At 29.3% G+C, this 16546-nt stretch overlaps 1 long non-coding RNA gene and 1 other non-coding gene across 4 annotated transcripts in view; one reads left to right on the top strand and one right to left on the bottom strand.

The window, feature by feature from the left end:
• The window catches only part of LOC126779308 (uncharacterized), a 51356-nt gene extending 40385 nt beyond the window's left edge, over positions 1 to 10971 (bottom strand). For 2 of the 3 annotated variants that reach the window (XR_007670283.1, XR_007670282.1), the window contains exon 1: positions 6309 to 6541. This is a non-coding gene — a long non-coding RNA (uncharacterized LOC126779308). Of the gene's footprint in view, positions 1 to 6308; positions 6542 to 10933 lie in introns of those variants that run through there. The other variant, XR_007670284.1, reaches the window with a different exon arrangement.
• A 2105-nt stretch (positions 10972 to 13076) lies between these two features.
• Positions 13077 to 13149, top strand: Trnaa-agc (transfer RNA alanine (anticodon AGC)). Its single transcript has one exon. It is a non-coding gene; the product is annotated as a tRNA-Ala (tRNA).
• Positions 13150 to 16546: the final 3397 nt, after the last annotated feature.

The raw sequence follows: 16546 nt of genomic DNA on the forward strand, positions 1-16546 counted from the left end.
CGTATTATACAATTAATAAAAAATGATTTAAACATACTTGTACCGTTATATACTAATATTCGATTGTTTAATAGGACTAAAACCTCTTTAGTATATAATCTATGTTTTTAATATCGAAATGGCTTTGTAACTCAAATCAATGTCTAAAATTTATTTCTTGGATCTGTATTAATCCACTTGGTGGTAGGGTTATAAGCCCACCTGAGCGAGTACCATCCACTCATCATATATTCTAACGCTAATTTAATATAATTATTGTAATAAAGTTATATTCTAATATACGAATTTATTTATAACTTGTTTTCGCCTGCATTTGAAGTAAGGGGAATTATGTCGTTGGTTGTTATAAAAAAAAGTTTGTAAGTAGTAAGCACTTCCTCGGGGTGCAACCTTGCTTCATATCAAATTTCATCAAAATCGGTCCAGTGAAAGCGTGATACACGAATTACTTTCTCATTTATAACATAAGTATAAATTTGTGAAGATAATTTTAAAAAACAAAATTATATATATAACACAGCACATCAATGTTAGAACCGATTCACTAAAGCATCTGTTTTTTTACAGTTAAACAGTGACGTAGGCCGATCATAGCATCTGTTTCATCACTCAACAGTCCGCTAATGTTTATACATAGTTAAATATATATGTATATATATATATATATATATATATATATATATATATATATATATATGATGTCATTTTCGACTCGACAGCTCTGAAGTATATTTAATACATATATAAAAATTGACTCGACTGTCTACCAACGCACAGCCCAAAACTACCGAGTCTAAAAAGCTGAAATTTGAAACGTAGCTTTCATTTTATAACGTAAGCAGGAATTCGATAATGTCAACATTAAGGGTCAAAAAATTGGAATTGTAAATTTGTATGAAGTTTACCTCAACATAGTATGGACTGACAGCTAGTACTTTATAACGAGCAAATACAAAAACAAGATCATAAGTGCTCTTCAAACACTCAATATTCAAAAATACATACATATGTATTGTCACATAACCATTATTAAATTAAACAACCCTTATTATTAATTCGATAAAATTGAAAACCAGAATAAATTATTGGAAATTTCAAAATTAAGAGAAATTTTGGGGGGGTGTACTTTGCTGGTAGTTCATAATATCGGCACACCATTCATCTGACAAAGTGTATCAAATGGTCAGCTGGAGGGGGCAACGAGTAAGGTTCTTAAAGGAGAATTATGTCAAGCAGTGGATCTCTGTATGCTGGTGGATGGTTAGTTCAGTTCGACTGTCTCCCGTCGTGCCCTATTGCCGTTCCATCGGATTATGTGAGTGAGCGAATAGTTTACGCACACACTCGAGCACTGTAATATATCCTGCACAGTTGGCTATCGGTTGAGTGGCCGATAAATTATCTTATTATTTTCTCTCTCCTTCACTCTTTTCTTATTTAATATGTATTTTATTGTTTTCTAATTTCACTCGTTTTACATCTTCTCTTTTAATATTCGTATTAATGTAATATTATTAGTTAAGTTTTATTAATATTTCTTGTTTTATTTTAATAATAACAAACAAAGTTAAATGAAACTGATTCCAAATTTAATAGCAAGTTTTGATCAAAACGTTTATTAAACACTGATAAGACAAAAAAAGAATACTTTCCGGTGGTTTCATTCAATCATTCAATTACGAGAGTGACGTTAAATCAAAAATAATAACACGACCAATAACGCATCCTATTGCTTTCCGGTCTTCCATTCGTTCATTCATTCATTAAATTACAAGAGCAACTTTAAGTCGATAATAATAATACAACCTTTATAGCACATTGTATTATCCGCTATAGTAATTCAAAATCACGAACAAATCTACGCGAGAGAGAGGAAGACGTATAGTCTACTCTTCTAGCATTGTACAGCAAAATTACAACAAATTAAAATGAATAAAGGACTAGGGATTTTTGTTGTGCGGATGCTATACATCTGTCGTTGTTCAAGCTGTAGATAAGCATGCTCGTGTGTGGTGACCATAAAACTAACGCTTAGAAGACTCGACTATTTAACCATAAAAAAAAAACATCATTAATAAAGCGTATTATTCGATACAATATTTTATAAATTATAAGAGGCGTGGAATTGGTATGAGTATATTCCGAACAGTGTTTGTATTTTTATTAGCAAATTTCCTGATTGCATTTGACGATAGCATATAACTATATTTGTCTGTCTGTTTCGCTTTCAAGACTAAGCCACTACTTTTTTTACCCACCCCCTCTCCCCTAAACACGCGGTTGAATACTAGTATAATATTAGAGTGTTGGTAATCTGTACGACACCGTTTAACCTATCACCATGAAAATTGACACGTTTGTATGAAGAACGCTTTCTCCATTGTCTATTTGTGTAACTCGCTACTAGATGGCATTGCATCTCATAAACCGTTAAACAAATCTTCATGATAATCGGTATAATATACATAAACAGGACGTGTAAAGGATTTTGCTTTTGTTATATAGTAGCTAAAACTTTTCATTCAAAGCACACATACGTAACGGACAAACGGGCATCCTTTGCCCAGACCAGGGGATTTAACATGTAGGATCTTAAGTCTCCTCCCCATTTCACCAAGGCTGTAATCATCCATAGATACAATCATTATATGTATCATAAACATGAGACTATTATATTCATAGTACTGGAAGGTCTAAGCTGGTTAGGAATGTAAAATTAACCCTTAATAAAAAAAAATACATAAAAACAGAAAACATGAAACTTAAAAAATAAACTTGATTATATTATAAGATTGAAAACGAACGAACGAACGAACTTACGGTATCAAGGGAAATAAACACGAGAATCGTAACCAAATCATTCCGATTCGTAAAACTTTAAACCGACCAACGTTTTCAAGAATACTTTACATCGAATGATAACTTTTGTACTGCAATTAGATAACTTTAATTAGAGCGGGTCTCTGAAGGCACGAGTTCCGTTGATAAAAATAAATCTTTCGGTTCGAAAAAAAAAAACTGAAAAAAACTACTTTTTATAAAAACTCTCAAGCCAACTTGAGAATTCTTGTAATTTACTGAATTGGAACCACTGTAGACAACATTTTTACTATTAAACAGCTTTGTCACGTGGTTTCGTCCGCGTTTAATTACACGATATATATACTATATCTTGAATATACATATATCGTTAAGTTATATAACCAAATAAACGAGTTATTCAAGGCGAGTGGATTTATAAAAAGGGACTTGTCGATTTTTGTGTTAAGCGCGTAAAAACAAACGTTCCAGATAATAAAATTGATAAATGAATATTTTAATAACAGTTTAAAATTGTACAATTCGAAACAATAACAAAATCAAATTAAATGTTCGATTCCAATGAGAATAACGGGTGAGAAATACACTTGTTAGATATAATTTTTCACCAAATTCTTAATTAATAAAAAAATCTATATTACAATAAAAAAATAAACACAGATCAATTATCGTTTGAGACTCGTCTATAGAAAACCGTAATCGATGGTCATCCTATGTAAAAAAAAAAAAATTAAACTCCTACGCAACATCTGCCCCGCACGTGGGTTGATTTTGGGACAATAAGGCATGGGAACCGTGCGGGCATTCAATGGGTAATTGAATATGGGGGCTCGGCGTATTGGTGATGTTTGAACAAGATTCGCGCGGACAGACCAACGCTCTATAACTATCGTGTAATAACATTATAAATGTAAAAATGACCCCGTCTGTCTATTTGTTGCCTCATCGCGACTAACTACTGGACCTGGTTTTTAATTAAATTTGACATAGAAATAGTATGTTACCCGAATAAGTACATACATACAACTAACTATCCCTTAATGAAACTGTTTCAATATTGTAAGTATTTATATCCGGTTATATTTACCAATATATTTTTATTCAGCAACAAAAAAGTTTCTATCACATTGATTTAGAAAGTTAGGAAGAGTTACAAGATTACGTACGACAGGAATTGTTTGAATTCAGGACTTTTTGGACGTGAGGTTTGTTACAATTAGTTGTTATAATGATTAATATATTTGTGTGCGTGTTACATATATTACAATACATTGATGTTTTTTAATTGAAATTTAAACATACAAGTTTTAAATAATAACTGAATATTTAATAGTTATAACATATTAAAGAATTACTTTAAGCATAATGATAAATAATATATTATCCCCAAAAACATTCTCAATGTTTGGATATTTCAAATGACAAATTGTTTTCACGCATCAACGCTTCAATCGATCTCCGTGAAATTTGGCAGAGCTTCTTAGAGGGAACCAGACATAGTTATAAATTATTTCATAGTAAATACAAACGTTCTAGAAAAAAAACTAAAAACGCCGTTACAAATGTTACTGAAACTAAATTTCATTTTTAAAGTTCTTCGTCGGATTAGACCGAAGAATCATTCAGATCCGTACTGAATGATTTCTATAACTTTAGACATATGACAGAATTCCGTAAATTCAAAAAAAGAATCCCCAACATCGCTGACACGATTTTGGACGTGCGAGTCGTTCGTTCGCGTCCTAACTTTGAAATTAAACATTCGAACTATTCCGCTTGGCAGGCTTGCGAAAAATGTCAAAATTAAAATGGCGTTCAATATGGCGGTCGTATAAAACAAAGTTATTTATTTATTAGTCAGCCACGTCGTACCTAAGGTGAGTTAATCATTTAAATTCACTTCTTACTTTTTTATGCTCCTCAAAATATATTATCACAAAAATTGGTACTATTATTCTGTCTGTACATAAATTCCCTACGGACCGAAAGATCCTAATTCAATATAAGTTAAGATGAAATAAATTATATATTTATTTGTTATGTTCCGGTTTTAAGGAGCCTAATTGACTACAGACACGAGGGACATAACATATAATTTCCCAAGATTATTGGCACATTGGCGATGTAAGGGACGATTAATATTTTTTATAATGCCAATTCCTGGGCGATGGTAACTACTATCACGTGGAATATTATTACTGTAAAAAAACACTACTGAGTCTCTTGTAGGTATCCACCACGTCCACTTTAATAAATAATATAGGAAATTGTACCGAGAAAGCGTTCCACAGTTAAATCACATATCTGCACCTCGATGGCACAAAGTCCAAGAGAGAATTCATACCACAATAAATAAAATTGATTGGTTGAAATTCGAATCGTTTGAAACAATGAGGTCATGCAGCAGCTACGCAGCGCTACAATTAACACTAAGAACACGTTAACAAGCATTTGACAATCTCTTTTTTTTACGTTAATTTTTTTTAATGTCTTACACATCTTGGAATAGTCAAAGGTATTTTTTTTAAACATAAATGACCGCAATGATTGTGGACAAACATAAGATGCCGATCAAGCTATACGGGCATAAGTTTTAGTGGCCGGAAATACAGATTCCGGACGAATTCCGAAACTTGGCTGTGCATATTGTACAGTTTGCAAAGCGCCTGGTTTTCATGATAGGGCTGACAAATAAACTACAAGTTGAATGATATCCTTCAATGACCGCCATAAATACTATGTGTTGCTCCATACAGACCATACATTTATGTATATTATATATATTTTAAATAAACTTGTGATAACCTTTTCCATAACATGTACGAATATTTTATAGTAATGTCGCTTATATAAATAATGTAAGCCTGAATTTTTTTTTTTTTTAGAATATACATATAACAGGTATTTTGTAAAATTGATTCGAATATGGTTATCATTTAATTATATAAATCATACATTATTGTATTTACTAATATAATCGAAGAGTTTTTTTGTATCGTTCGAAAAAATTACTGTATTTGATTATTATAAAAGTTACTAGTAAAAAATTATATATTTATTATACCCGATGTTAGGGGTTCTGGGTTATGCTCTAATACAACTTATACTTTATTGGTTTACATTTAAGATACTTTTAAAATGATAGGAGTGGCTTCAGGGTGTGGAAAGCATGTCAGTCACGTATAATGTGCGAAAAATCGTTATCATTGTTACATAAAACTTGTTTTTATATATTGCCGCTAACAGTAAATATTAATTTGTCGATTTTGATAAAACTTTCATTTAATTTTCTTCGAAAATGGTAAGGACACGCGGAGTTTATTAAAGTAAAAAATTAAACTTTTTTATTCATTTAATATTTATATAAGGCAATCTTTGTAGAATTATTTATCTAAATAATATTAATTATCAAATTATTAACAACAAAATGACATAATGAAAAAAACGATTCGTCGTGAAAATGATTATAAATAAAATAGATAACTCACCGTATTTATTCACTACAAAACACAAGATAAAAATCCGCCATTATGAAACAAAACGCGATAGTTATAACCGCCAAAATCTTGACACTAAAAATAAAAATATAATCATACGTACAACATTTTAACACCGTAATTAACTGGAATATTAATAGGAAACTATTATAATCTTCAACAAATAATGTTTACAGTAAATATTTATTTAAATCTTTATATATGAAGCGAGCATCACTGAAATCGCGCTGTTTCAAACTGACACGGCATGATTTGAACGAAAAGAGTGAATGATGACAGAAATAGATGAAGGGAGGAATTTAGGTTCATAATATTAAAGCGCTTTTAGCGCTCGATAAATATTCTTATGTTCGCTTTGTAAATTTTTTTTTCTATTAATATATTTGATTAGTTATTATTACATTATTAAATACGTTATTTGAGAAATAGAATTTTCATATAATATAATTATTTTTAAGTAAAAATAAATTCATTTGAAGTTAAAATTCATGTTATTCGAATTTAATTTCAAATATCTTTTGTAATAATAGTTATGCTAAAAATATATAATTGTTAAGCGGTGAAAGCGCTCAATGATTGACCGTCACTAGGCGCGTATACAACTAGCCAATAGCGTTCTTTTTCCAGAAGCTCGTAATAGAGCGGTCAGTGGTTCTGAAACCATTATGTAATTAAAACCATAACAATTCCATACAGTAGAATTATACAGTAAAGTTTTAACTCAAGGCATTTTTATTGTAAAAAGTTTGGTATTAATTAATAAATATTTTTCTGCGATATTCAACAAACAAGTAGATTAATATTTAAATGATTTAAATAATCTGAATAATACTTTTACGCTAATTTTATGTAAGAAAAAATACATATTAATTTTTCTATAAAGGTATAAATAATTTTCGTACATCACAATTTTATTTCATAAACATCAACAACGTTGACAGTGTTGCTTGTAAAATAAATTTAACAATTCGCGAGACATCTTTTGATGTGTTATAACAAATATTTAGGTTGAAATTCCTTCACGTGAAATATTTCATTTATTCAAGATATCTGTCAACAAAGTTATTACAATCACCAAAGGAAAAATGCTATTTTATAAACATAACCTCTCTGAAATTAAATGATAAACGAAATTTATTATTACGATTGTAGACACGAAAACAGATAAATAACATTATAAATTATTCGAACGAGTTAACGCATGTATGCTTTTTATTTATATGTGACTGAAAATTATACGAATATTAAACAAAAATATTATTTTAAGTGTCGCGAACTGTTCTGTCAGGCTTAAAAGATAAAAAAAGATTCCTCCTCAGCAACAATTGTAACCACTGACAGGGGAAGACACTTAAATGTTTCAAAAACATGACAAAGTTTTTATTCAATGGGGCATTTAGAAGTTTAAGAGAAAAAATTTCAGTCGTTTGATTCATTTTTAAATATTAGACTCAGTTTTTGTATCATATTATAAAGAGGTATTACTTAGTCTTTTGCATTTTATTCCAAGCTCCTGGTATTAGTATATATTCACCAAGAATTATTTCTTTTTAAATGAGTAATACATATTAAAAAAACGACCAAATCATAAGTTAAGACTGCTCACCGTCGAGTGTATTTCATTGTTTAATATTTCATATTTCAAAACTAATTAACTTAAAGTTGTGCAGCGTTGTTACAGTTTCCTTTAATTAACCAACCGTAAACAAACTAAAAAAATTTAGTCTACTCGAAACCGAGCCGTAATATCAAACGTCAAATTAATAATCACTCAAAACTCCACCGTACCCAGCGCACCGTGAACCACGTAAACGGCTTGAAAACGTAATTTTTTTTTTTCAGTTTCAGCATTGTGACTTGAAAATTTCAACGTGAAGTAATGCAAATACTGTGTTGGCAGGCAAAAGCGACTATAATTACGCTCTTGGGTGGAATCATGGCGCGTGGTCTAAAATTATAGTTTTAGCGGAAATGTACTACCCCTAAAACCACTCAAGCTTAACAATGTTGCTTTTTATATAACAATCTTTATTTGTATAGCTCAAACTTCAAGCATACTTTCGCTAAGATAGAATACTCTGCATCAATCACTTAAATAAAGTAAAATTCTACATGTAAATTACGCTTTCATGATAATACTTGATTTTTTATATATTATATAAAATAAAATAACAATTTAGTTTTAGATTTACATATATTCTAATTCTGATGACGTTAAACTAATATTTCTAATAACATATATATTTTGCTTTTTATATGTGAAGGAAATGGTAGCGATTGTGGGTATCGCCGTGAAATGAACATTACACCACACACTGCGACCCAGATCTCATCACAATGAGTATGATCTTTTAATGCGTCACTTTGTTTCAGGCGGTGTTTTGTAACTCATAAGGCGTAATGTACCCTTATGGATATGCATTTGTACTCCAAGGGAAATAAAACTATTTTTAGTGCCTTTTAAGACTCATTTGTTAATAGACCTTTAACTTTATGAATTTCTGACTTTTTCTAATTTCATCTGAAATTGTAGAATTTAATAGCAATAAGTATGCAGCTATTACTTCTATAATTAATGAAATCATTGACAATTTATATGTAATAAAGGCAATAATTATCAAACTACATTTTTGACAATGTAATTCACAAATAATACTTATGCTTCAGGTGAGTTATATATTATAAAAATGATTTTTTAAGTAAGAATAGAGAATTTTTATTTTGTTTAGCAAATTTCATTTTGCATATTTAATAGTAGATTAAGGAATTAATCGCCTCAATATAACAAAATGAGCGTCATAAATCAACGATGAACTGAAAAATAACCTTTTTTAATAATGCCGTGCTATTCACTCTCTTAAGGAATAATACAGACATTCATTATATAATTAGTTTTTTTAAAATTACATCTTCATATTTGCTAATAATGTTTAAAAACTATTAAAAATTATTAATTTTATAATGTTGGAACATAACATATAAATTAAGACAGTTTAAGTATTTTAAGATTTCTAATTATAATACAGCTTTGAATGTAGCATAATATATGTAAGTATATCTTAACATGCTTATATGCACCTTAAATTAAACAAGAGTATGACGCAATATTGATTAAAATGATTGAAAATATTTCACTCAAGCCGACAGGCCTAAGACAACAATAATTGCATAGCTCAGACGAAAATATGTCTAGTCTGTCGTCTGTAGTCACCCTAAGGTAAAGCTGGGATATTTTCCCTCTAATGAAATTCTCATAGGTACGTACCTGCTGTGTGACGTAAGCCAATGAATTTGGAGGTACACAATATTACATAGTTCGGGGACGTGTGCCCTTTGTGTGCTTTGATTCAACTATAATGAAAATAGTGGATTGAATAATTAGGCTACACATGTTTTTGTGACAGTGTCTAAAATTAAACAAGAATATCCAAACAATTTAATAAGGTATTTCGACTTAAGTAGGATATATACTTGATCTTCTATCAAGTATATATATTACATATCTATTTTAATTTACATCTAAGCTACAAGCAAAATATATTACTTGAAATAGATTTTTTTTTTAAATTTCGGTCAGTGTTGTTTTAACATAACACATGTTACCGATCTTTTCTGTAGAAAACAACAAAACGTTTTATTTTTTAAACTAAAACTTATGTACTTATATAAAAAAATGTGTTTATTTTAACGATTACAACGATTACAAATCACTAAAACCTTAGAAAATATATAAATATAGTACAATAAAGTGTAACTAATGATAGGTATAAGTAAAGTAACCTTGTTGCAAATCACATTGTTTTCAATGAATGTATAGATGAAAATCTGCTACAGACCTTTTGCCTTAATAAAACAAAATCTTAATGCTGAAACCGCTTTTAATAAAGAGGGGTTTAACTGTTATTAGGGTTGATAGGAGCGAAGTAATAGCCGGACGAACAGACCGACACGTGTAACGGCGCTGATAAGTGAAGGAATAAAAATTTGTTGTATGCTAACTGTTTAACACGGATATATATGTTTACATTATCTCTCTAATGTATTAAATGAAAGTGATAAATTATTTTTTAGAACTTGATGCAATAAAAATTTCAAATAAAGTACATTATTGCCGTCTGTTAAATTTGATTCCGAATCCGAACTTTACAACGTGACATTTTATTCAATATAATAAATAACATAGCCAGTATTGGTGTATATAATTGTGAGGATTATTTTTATCCGTGAAGGACAGTTTTATGAATACAGCTAGTTAAGAAAGATTAGGGGATGAAGCAAACGACGAAAATGTCTTTGATTCATCATAACATATTCATAGTTGATTTATATTTAAAAAAGCTTAAGTTTGGGAAACGCTGATGGTCCTTGAAATGTAGTTAAACATATTGCAATGTGATTTGATTTTCGTTCGACGCCATTTTTATTACGTTTTTGTTGTATAAATTGCAATAAATTAACAAATTTATATTTTAATGAATACATAGCTTTGAAATTGTGTATGTAATGAAAAGTTATGTAAGTATTGTTTTAATACGAATATTTACAATTTCGATTGACAGAATATGTATTTTGTGGTAAAATATTGTTTAGTTAAGTACATTAAAAAAAAAACTTACCCGATTATGCTGCGTGGCTTGGGGTATATATTTTATCTGTAACAAAAAAATAATAATTAAAATAACAGCTTACTAAACGTTATTTCCATACCATCTACCGTCTACCATCTTAGATTACCAGTGACGTCAGGATACTACATCAGATCTACGTAACAGAATAGGTTCCTTATATTATTATTATTTATCCCTTCGCATATATATAATACAGTATATATATAGGATATAATGCAGATACACCGTTGCAATTTATTATAATAAGTATATTGTCTATGGTTATGAAAGACGAAATATTTTTAGATAAAAATTGTTTTCAGATATTTCGTCTACAAAAGTAAAGGGAATTAAAAAATAGATAATCGGATTATACTCTCCGGACAGACGGATTATAGCGATATTGTGAAGTGCGTTACGTCAACGCATCGTTGGCTCCGCAGGTTTTGAATTTTATAAATAGAAATCGTTGGTATGTAACAAAATATTGTTTTTTTTTTTTTTTTTAACTTTATAATAATATTTTGGATTAACGTGTAAAACTTTGCATCCCAGCTTACATAGAAATATTTTAGAATTTTGAAAAGTCTATAGAGTAGCTTTTACATATGTGATACCATCGCAGGAATATTTTTCCAAGTCTGATATTAAAGTGTTCTTTGTTCAATCGAGACAAGCAATGAACTTTTTAATGAATGATAATAATGGTTCAATTTTAATGATAATTAAATTTTAATACAGAATATTACAAGTGGTTTTCGCTTTTGTTCCGCGGATCCCTAAAAAGAATACTCCAGTTAATTGGTATCATTGAGAATCGAGACAATTTTTAATTAACTCTCAAACAATTATGACGAAAAATAAAATTTCTCTGTAACGAATTGATACTAGCTTTTGCGTACGACTCCACATTGATTTACGTAATAGGGCTTTTTTATATTTGTATTTTTTATTTATTTAATAGTACACAAAAAAAAACATACAGCCAAGGGAATTAAAAATATTTTTATATGACACATTCATTTATGAGAATCTATTATGTGTCACATAAAATTAATTACATGTATTAGACTAATTTGCATAATTATAATTTAAGATAACTTTATTTTTAACAATTTTCATGATTATTTTTTATTATATTGATACTGATTTGAACTTTATTTGCGAGATTAATCTTATACTAACAGTTGAAGTAAAATAAAGACAGCTAAGTAGGTACCGGCTTAAAATCTCAAGACCTTTGCTTCGGTATTTATTAAATTAAAAAAAATATTGGTTATTAATTTCAAGTATGGAACGAAGTTCGGAAACTTTCAGAGATTCTGAAAGGGTTATAATTCAAAACGTCAATTAATAGTTCGAGGAGTTCGGGAACCGCCATTTTGTGATTTTTTACAAAATGAAAACTTTCTCAATAGCATCTTTTAAAATTATTATGATTGTAAATCGGTGCTTATGGTTTAATTGGTGGTTTTTTGTCGTGACATTTTCGTTGTTGCTTTTTTTTTTTGGTATCAATTATTGTTCGTTAAAAGTTTATGATTGCTGTCGTGATTTTAAGTTGTGTGTTTTTTTTTAAATCAGGGTAGAATGTTTTTTGTATGTTTAAATGATTTTATGTTTAAATGATTTTATTTTATTTTCTCACTGGTGGTAGGGCTTTGTGCAAGCTCGTCTGGGTAGGTACCACCCACTCATCAGATATTCTACCGCAAAACAGCAATACTTGGTATTGTTGTGTTCCGGTTTGAAGGGTGAGTGAGCCAGTGTAATTACAGGCACAAGGGACATAAAATCTTAGTTCCCAAGGTTGGTGGCGCATTGGATATGTAAGCGATGGTTGACATTTCTTACAATGCTAATGTCTAAGAGCGTTGGTGACCACTTACCATCAGGTGGCCCATATGCTCGTCCGCCTTCCTATTCTATAAAAAAAAAAAAAAAATGTATACTTTTTTTAGAAAAGTTGTATATTTTGTTATGTAATTACTATTCCTTTATGCAGACTTATTTATACTATATTAACATTTTATATTTTATATTTTTTGAATTTATTAATATCTTATTGTTGTTAAGGTAATTTAATTAAAGTATTAATTTTATTCTATTCAATGGTATGGATACTGTATTAAAATTCGCGGCTATCACCATCGGGGGCGTAGCTCAGATGGTAGAGCGCTCGCTTAGCATGCGAGAGGTACCGGGATCGATACCCGGCGCCTCCAATCTGTAAACTTTTTAAATTAATATATAGCACTTTTTATTCTCATATAAATATAAAGCATTGTAATTTTCATACATAACAGGCGTTAGTAGGTACATATTTGTCGAACAGTATTATGCATTTCAAGTTGAAAGCATTCAGACGGTAATAATACACAAAACCGCAATCTTACTTGTTGTCTGTGCGTCTTCACTTCGAAACGCATTGAAGCGTTCGAGCAGAAAAAGCGATAATCCTAAGAGAAGTATATTTAAAATTTGTTCTGCTATTGAATAATAGATGTCGCCACGAGGTATATATTGATAAAATTGTAGATTAGAAATATTCTTGACTTGTAATCTGAATTGTTGTCATAACACATCATAAATTAATGCTCTTTTGTAAAAATGTTTTACTCACTTTAACCATTATTTAGCATTTATATACTGGCAACTGGATTAAAAAAAATATGCCAACTTTAAAATGCTATATTATGTAAATGTTAGCATTCTTTATGATTGCTAAATTGCATGACATTTTAAAATATATATTTTAATTAAACAAAAAAAAAAAACATTCCAAATATGATTTCAAAGCTTTTACGGTAGATTAAGTACGCTCGCTATCGAGATTTGGCGGGAAATTTGACATTTGACATGTGTAAATGTCAGTAATGGACGCCTAGCATGGCGTATGTAGTATTTTAAGCCAGCATTATTTTTGGTTTTTGGTCGATATATAATCAATATCTTGAACTTTGATATAATTTAATTGATATAAAATCAATATCTTGAACTAATGATTAAACAAGGCGTTTGTAAGTATATTGATTTTATTTTTTCGACATTTTTTTTAAAATATTTGTAAGGCATGATATTGTTATTCAAAGTTGGAAGGACTTTCGTAACTTAAATAAAACTTGGTTGTACGTGACACTAAGCGGACGTACAAGATCCATACGAATGGTTAATCATATAAGCAACCAATTAATGGGAGCTTTACATTTAAGTGACTATTTTAAAATTATTAAAAACCGGTTGTTCTTGTATTGTCATTAGCATTTGTGAAGGTTTATATAAAAAAAAATTGTCCTCTTGAGTTTTTTATGTATAAAGATCGTTACGTAATATATATTTATTGTAATAGATAATGATATATGTATATATATCTATGTATAATATATATGTACATAATGTTATATTCACTAATATTGTACAATTTATGTTCTTTATATATATATATATTAGTTCGTTTTGTCACTCAGTAATATATAAAAGAGAGACCGAGGAGTTGAATAGCTACTTACTTGGTGGTACCTTAGCAGGCATGTACTTTGTTTTAGTATATCTAATATATAGAAAAATAATTAATGACTTTTATAAATATGAATTTAATCTCAATGTGCCACACACCTCTCTTAAGATTTGACGAATAAATATTTTTAGAATTATCTCAGGAATATTATTGACGATCATTCTGTTCAAGAAAAAAATATTTTTAGAAAAAGTAAAGTGTTAACTTCTACAGCAGGTTTCTCTTGCTGTTAAAAGATGGCTACTACAAAAATAGGTTAAGTTAGATCCTTCGAAAGGGTCCTAAGGTGCGGCATTCAATCCTGTTTTATTCACATTGTCTCACTAGGTATTTAAAGTAAATTATAATTACTTGTTTTATTAATTTCAAATATTAGAATGACTTTTGAATCACGATACCTACATTTTAGGGTTGTCATTAAATGAAATTATCATCATTGGTTTTTATTCGTTACTGTATTCAATCCTTTTAAGGTTTAAGGTTTAAGACATTTATTTCCTAAAAAAGAACAAAGATACTATAACTTAAGTCTACATTTTGTGCCAGTAAATAACTTTTTAATCTTTTGTTTAATATAATACAGACAAATAAAAATCTTATCTTTAAAATATGGTGATAAAATTGTGATATTTGTATATATATATATATATAAACATAACCTAAATTTTTTTTTTTTTATTTGATACTAGTACGTATTTGTATTACATTTAACTCCAAACGGTTGGTCGTAGCATCTTGTAAATAGTGACTATACTTTGAAAATTATTATTCCTATTATTCGAACCGCAAGAGCATTAAATACATTATATTCCCAAAATTTTCGGTTTGCTTTTTAACATCAAAGTCGACCGCAATCCGGCTCAAGCGAGACAATGTTGAGTTTAATCTACAGTCACCAAAACTCGGTAAAGTTTCAACTTCGAAATATCTATCAACCTTCATAGTTTGGCATAAATTCAAAGGGAACTATGCGAAGTAGACGACGGAATAGTTTGTGTAACGCCATCTACCGGCGGATAGCTGAAATATCTAGCTTATATTTATGGCCGTTAAAATTATTGAACGTGGCATCTTAATAATGCGTTCGGTCATTTTCGTTATTGGTTTTGTGATCGGTGTTGACAAAATTTATTTGCAATATTGCTTTTTAAATCATAGTGTGATATTTTACAAACGACATGTTATTTTAGTTAAATATTTTCTTAACGACACCCTGTTTTGGCTTCTATTTATTCAATGATTTTGTTAATGTTTATAGTGTACATAAAGCTGTTTTTATTTTTTAACTATAATATTAATTAATCAACTCATTAATTTTAAGCCGCAATATGAAATCATATTATTGCAAAAACTACAAATATTTTTTTCAATTCAGCAGACATTTTAATATAATATAACAGATTAAAGCATTGTTATTATAATATAACAAGCATATTGACAATAGAATTTTTAATGGCCGAGTCGACATTTTATTAAAATGTCAACCATTCAAAATGGCGCCCGAAATGTCAATGTGTTACGCGCCATATCTCTTGGGATATATTTATTATTAAAAACGATTTTATTGGCTACATTAATAAGGTAATGTATGAAAATATGAATCATTTTAATAAAAAATTGCTCTTTTCTTTAGATTTAGCTTTGCGTTTCATTATTAATTTACGCTATCATCTAACCCGAGTATACGTTTTTATAATCCTACCCTCTACTGTTAATTGTGTTGTTTGTGGATTTGCGATGTACTCAACAAAATGGTAATTAAAGCTTTATTGAATGTTATTTTTTTCATGTAAGTGAATTGTATTATCCTTTTAAGGAATAAATGATCTTAAACCTAAATTATTCAAGAGGATTTAATTTTTGTCTAATTAAAGATAGAACATAGACTTTTTAAGATTAAATGACGACTGAATGAGTTTTCATTAATATAAACGCCAGGAGGCTCCTTGTAAACACGTTTTGAAATCCACACGAGCTTGAAAAATTTACTCCGGAGATATACATATAATAATAACATCTGAAAATTGATGCCCAGATTTATATTAATACAATTTCATACTCTCCTTCGAATCTTTTTATCTAAGTTGATTGATTTCCATCTATTG

Source organism: Nymphalis io, chromosome 28 (genome assembly GCF_905147045.1).
Source record: "Nymphalis io chromosome 28, ilAglIoxx1.1, whole genome shotgun sequence".
In the NCBI taxonomy this organism is placed as follows: domain Eukaryota; kingdom Metazoa; phylum Arthropoda; class Insecta; order Lepidoptera; family Nymphalidae; genus Nymphalis; species Nymphalis io.